Source organism: Pristiophorus japonicus, chromosome 12 (assembly GCF_044704955.1).
Source record: "Pristiophorus japonicus isolate sPriJap1 chromosome 12, sPriJap1.hap1, whole genome shotgun sequence".
Taxonomy (NCBI): domain Eukaryota; kingdom Metazoa; phylum Chordata; class Chondrichthyes; family Pristiophoridae; genus Pristiophorus; species Pristiophorus japonicus.
The window spans coordinates 160160298-160166297 of NC_091988.1; positions in this window are offsets into that span (position 1 = coordinate 160160298).

Sequence of the window (6000 nt, forward strand, 5' to 3'; positions counted from 1 at the left end):
ATTATGCTTGACAAATCTTTTAGAATTTTTTGAGGATGTAGCTAGTAGAGTGGACAAGGCAGAACCAGTGGATGTGGTGTATTTGGACTTTCAAAAGGCTTTTGACAAGGTCCCACACAAGAGATTAGTGTATAAAATTAAGGCACATGGTATTGGGGGTAATGTATTGACGTGGATAGAGAACTGGTTGGCAGACAGGAAGCAAAGAGTGGGAATAAATGGGTCCTTTTCAGAATGGCAGGCAGTGACTAGTGGGGTGCCGTAAGGTTCAGTGCTGGGACCCCAGCTATTTACAATATACATTAATGATTTAGACAAAGAAATTGAATGTAATATCTCCAAGTTTGCAGATGACACTAAGCTGGGTGACAGTGTGAGCTGTGAGGAGGATACTAAGAGGCTGCAGGGTGACTTGGACAGGTTAGGTGAATGGACAAATGCATGGCAGATGCAGTATAATGTGGATAAATGTGAGGTTATCCACTTTGGTGGCAAAAACAGGAAGGCAGATTATTATCTGAATGGTGGCAGATTAGTAAAAGGGGAGGTGCAACGAGATTTGGGTGTCATGGTACATCAGTCACTGAAGGTAGGCATGCAGGTACAGCAGGCAGTAAAGAAAGAAAATGGCATGCTGGCCTTCATAGCGAGGGGATTTGAGTATAGGAGCAGGCAAGTCTTATTGCAGTTGTACAGGTCCTTGGTGAGACCATACCTTGAGTATTGTGTGCAGTTTTGGTCTCCTAATCTGAGGAAGGATGTGCTTGCTATTGAGGGAGTGCAGCGAAGTTCACCAGACTAATTCCTGGGATGGCAGGACTGACATATGAAGAAAGACTGGATTAGCTAGGCTTATACTCACTGGAATTTAAAAGAATGAGAGGGGATCTCATAGAAACATATAAAATTATGACGGGACTGGATAGGTTAGATGCAGGAAGAATGTTCCCAATGTTGGGGAAGTCCAGAACCAGGGGTCACAGTCTAAGGATAAGGGGTAAACCATATAGGACCGAGATGAGGAGAAACTTTTTCACCCAGAGAGTGGTGAACCTGTGGAATTCTCTACCACAGAATGTTGTTGAGTCCAGTTCGTTGGATATATTCGAGAGGGAGTTAGATGTGGCCCTTATGGCTAAGGGGATCAGGGTGGTATGGAGCGAAGGCAGGAGTGGGGTACTGAAGTTGCATGATCAGCCATGATCATATTGAATGGTGGTGCAGGCTCGAAGGGCCGAATGGCCTGCTCCTGCACCTATTTTCTATGTTTCTATGTTTCTGTTAGACAGGCAGTCAGCCACACAGGCTGAGATAGTACAGGCTTTTTAAATCTCCAGAATATTTTTCAATGAAAAAATATAACTAAAATGCCTTTGATCTTAATAAATTACTCAATACCAATAAACATACCTTTTCCACTATAAATTACTGTCACTGTTCACCTCAGAAATACAGAGGTGCTACTTTAGCTGACTGTTCCAGATTTAAAAATTGCGGATCCATGCACTCCGCCCTTTCCCACCCACTTAACATCGCGTAAAACCACATTTTCCAGGACAGTATGCAGCTCCAGTGGTATGTCTGTGGTATGCGATGAAAATCGGACTTTTTGGGCAGTATGCGGGCGGTCCTGCATGGCGGACGGTGTGCATACCGCTCGGCGGTATATCAATGATGAATATTCCACCGAGTGATATGTTGGTGGTATGTGTTTTTTCACCAAAATCACATTTTTGAGCGCTAAGCGGGCGGTAGGGGCCTATGTAGTTTAAGCAGCATCACTGCCCAATACAGTAACAGTTAGTCCTGGTTTGCACAACCCAAGATGTATATTTTTTTTATTTGTTCACGGGATGTTGGCATCGCTGGCAAGGCCAGCTTTTATTGTGCATCCCTAATTGCCCTTGAGAAGGTGGTGATGATCCGCCTTCTTGAACCGCTACAGTCCATGTGGTGAAGGTATTCCCACAGTGCTGCTAAGGAAGGAGTTCCAGGATTTTGACCCAGTGACGATGAAGGAATGGAGATATATTTCCAAGTCAGGATGGCATGTGACTTGGAGGGGAATTTGCAGGTGACGGTGTTCCCATGCGTCTGCTGCCCTTGTCCTTCTAGGTGATAGAGGTTGCAGGTTTGAGAGGTGCTGCCGAAGAAGCTGCAATGCATCTTGTAGTTGGTACACACAGCAGCCATGGTGCACCGGTGGTAGAGGGAGTGAATGTTTAAGGTGGTGGATAGGGGGACAAGGCGACTGCTTTGTCCTGGGTGGTCTCGAGCTTCTTGAGAGTTGTTGGAGCTGCACTCATCCAGATAAATGGAGTATTGCCTCACACTCCTGACTTGTGCCTTGTAGATCGTGGAAAGGCTTTGTGGAGTAAGGAAGTAAGACACTCGCTGCAGAATACCCAGCCTCTGACCTGCTCATGTTGCCACAGTGTTTACGTGGCTGGTCCAGTTAAGTTTCCGGTCAATGGTTACCCCCAGGATTTTGATGGTGGGGGATTTGGCAATGGTAATGCCATTGAATGTCAAAGGGCAGTGGTCAGACTATCACTTGTGGGAGATAGTCATTGCCTGGTACTTGTGTGGCGCGAATGTTACTTGCCACTTATCAGCCACTTATCAGTCCTGAATGTCATCCATGTCTTGCTGCATGTGGGCATGGACTGTTCCATTATCTGAGGAGTTGCGAATGGAACTGAACACCGTGCAATCATCAGTGACTATCCCCACGTCTGACCTTATGATGGAGGGAAGGTCATTGATGAAGCAGCTGAAGATGGTTGAGCTTAGGACACTTTACTGAGGAACTCCTGCAGCGATGTACTGGGGCTGAGATGATTGACCTCCAACAACTACAATCATCTTGGCCTGACGGGCCAAATGGCCTTCTTCCATGCTGCAACCATCTTCCTTTGTGCTAAGTATGACTCCAGCCAGTGGAGAGTTTTCCCCTGATTCCCATTGACTTAAATTTTACTCAGGCTCCTTGATGCCACACTCGGTCAAATGCTGCCTTTATGTCAAGGGCAGTCACTCTCACCTCATCTCTGGAATTCGGCTCTTTTGTCCATGTTTGGACCAAAGTTGCAATGAAGTCTGAAGCCGAGCTGTCCTGGCAGAACCCAAAATAAGCATCAGTGAGAAGGTTGTTGGTGAGTATGTGCCACTTAAAAGCACTGTCGATTACACCTTCCATCATTTTGCTGATGATTGAGAGCAGACTGATGGGGTGGTAATTGGCCACATTGGATTTGTCCTGCTTTTTGTGGACAGGACATACCTGGGCAGTTTTCCACATTGTCCAGTAGATGCCAGTGTTGTAGCTGTACTAAAACAGCTTGGCTAGAGGCACGACTAGTTCTGGAGCACAAGTCTTCAGCACGACAGCCGGGATGTTGTCAGGGCCCATAGCCTTTGCAGTATCCAGTGTGCTCAGCCATTTCTTGATATCACGTGGACTGAATCGAATTGGCTGAAGACTGGCTTTAATGATGGTGAGAACCTCAGGAGAAGGCCAATATGGATCATCCACTCAGCTGAAGATGGCTACAAACGCTTCAGCCTTGTCTTTTGCACTAGCGTGTTGGGCTCCACCATCATTAAGGATGGGGATTTTCATGAAGCTTCCTCCTCCCGTTAGTTGTTTAATTGTCCACCACCATTCACGACTGGATGTGGCAGGACAGCAGAGCTTTGACCTGATCCGTGGAATCACTTAGCCCTGTTTATAGCATACTGCTTCCTCTGTTTAACATGCATGTAGCCCTGTGCTGCAGCTTCCCCAGGTTAGCACCTCATTGTTAGGTACATCTGGTGCTGTTCCTGGCTTGCACTTCTGCACTCCTCATTGAACCAGGGTTGGTCCCCTGGTTTGATGGTAATGGTAGAGTGAGGGATAATTCGGACCATGAGGTTACAGATTGTGGTGGAATACCTGGAAGACCTGGGGGTATATGTTGCTGCTGATGGCCCACAGCACCTCATGGATGCCCAGTTTTGAGCTGCTAGATCTGATCTGATTCTATCCCATTTAGCACGGTGTTACGACCACACATGATGGAGGGTGTCCTCAATATGAAGATGGGTCTTCATCTCCACAAGGACTGCGCGGTGGTCACTGCTAGCAATGCAGACATGGACAGATGTATCTGCGACAGGTAGATTGGTGAGGACGAGGTCAAGTATGTTTTTTCCTCATGTTGGTTCCCTCAGCACCTGCCGCACGCCCAGTCTGGCAGCTATGTCCTTCACACCCTCCTGACTGTATACCACTGTGCCGCCACCTCTCATGGGTCTGTTCTGCCGGTGGGACACAGCATACCCAGTGATTGTGATGGAGGAGTCTGGGACATTGGCTGAAAGGTATGATTCTGAGAATATGACAAGGTATGATTCTGTGAATATTAACAGACATTTGGACAAGTATGGTTTGATTAATAAAAGCCAGCATGGATTTATTAAAGGCAAATCATGTTTAACTAATTTGATTGAGTTTTTTGATGAGGTAACAGAGAGGGTTATTGAGGGCAATGTGGTTGATGTGGTGTACATGGACTTCCAAAAGGCGTTTGATAAAGTGCCTCATAATAGGCTTGCCAGTAAAGTTGAAGCCCATGGAATAAAAGGGACAGTGGCAGCATGGATACGAAATTAGCTAGATAACAGGAAAGAGAGTAGTGATGAATGGTTGTTTTTCGGACTGGAGGAAGTTACACAGTGGTGTTCCCCAAGGGTCGGTACTAGGACCGCTGCTTTTTTTGATATATATTAATGACTTGGACTTGGGAGTACAGGGCACAATTTCAAAATTTGCAGATGACACAAAACTTGGAAGTATAGTGAACAGTGAGGAGGATAGTGAATGACTTCAAGAAGACTTCAAGAAGACATAGAAAGGTTGGTGAAATGGGCGGACACGTGGCAAATGAAATTTAATGCAGAAAAGTGAGAAGTGATACATTTTGATAGGAAGAACACGGAGAGGCAACATAAACTAAACAGTACAATTCTAAAGGGGGTGTATGAACAGAGAGACCTGGGGGTATATGTGCACAAATCGTTGAAGGTGGCAGGGCAGATTGAGAAAGTGGTTTTAAAAACATATGGGATCCTGGGCTTCATAAATAGAGACTTAGGGTTAGATTTTCCGTTATTTTTGCATGCATAATGCCCACTTACCGTCCATTTTAATGCTGAAATAACATGCAACGCCCAGATATCGCCCATTTAGCCACAAAATGGAAACTGACGCCGATTTCTCGGTCGCTTATCGCTGAGCGTTACTTTCCGCACATGCATAACAGCGAGAAAAAATAATACTGCCCGCCCACTTTTTTGGGGGCGGAATCATCAGAATTGGAGATCCCAATGCCCATAATATCGCCAGTGTTACTTTTTGCACGTAATTAACGCCGAGATTTAATAATACCGCCCGGCCACTGCTTTTTGTCGTAAAGATCACATTTGACAAAACTAACGCCCAGTATATCGCCCATCCTTACTTTTGGTACCTCGCACACATCTCGCCAACAATATCGCTCACTGAAAAACAACGCTGGGAAAAAATGGAACTAAATGAAACCAGTCACAGCGGTATGGGTGCCATGTTCTAAATCACACGTCGCATCATTTAAAAGGCTGCTCTGCTTCAACCTCGGGGGAGTTCGGATGTACTCTGGAGGTCTTTGGAGGTGATGTGAATATCTGTACAAACATTTTATCTCACTGTGGACAATTGGAATTTACTAGGTGTCTTGGTGGGGACATTCATTCTTTGTGAACAATCGGTGGAAAACAGATAGCTATTGGAATGGAGCCTGTCCTTTCTCACCCTCTCTTGATGACCACTCACATGCTGCAGACTAGAGATGGCAGAAGGTACATTCAACAGCATCATGTGCCCAATGTAAGACGTGACAGATTGATGAGGAGGACCAGATGTTACACCCCCTGCAAGTACAGGCAGAAGCAGTCTTACCTTAACTTGTGCGACACCAC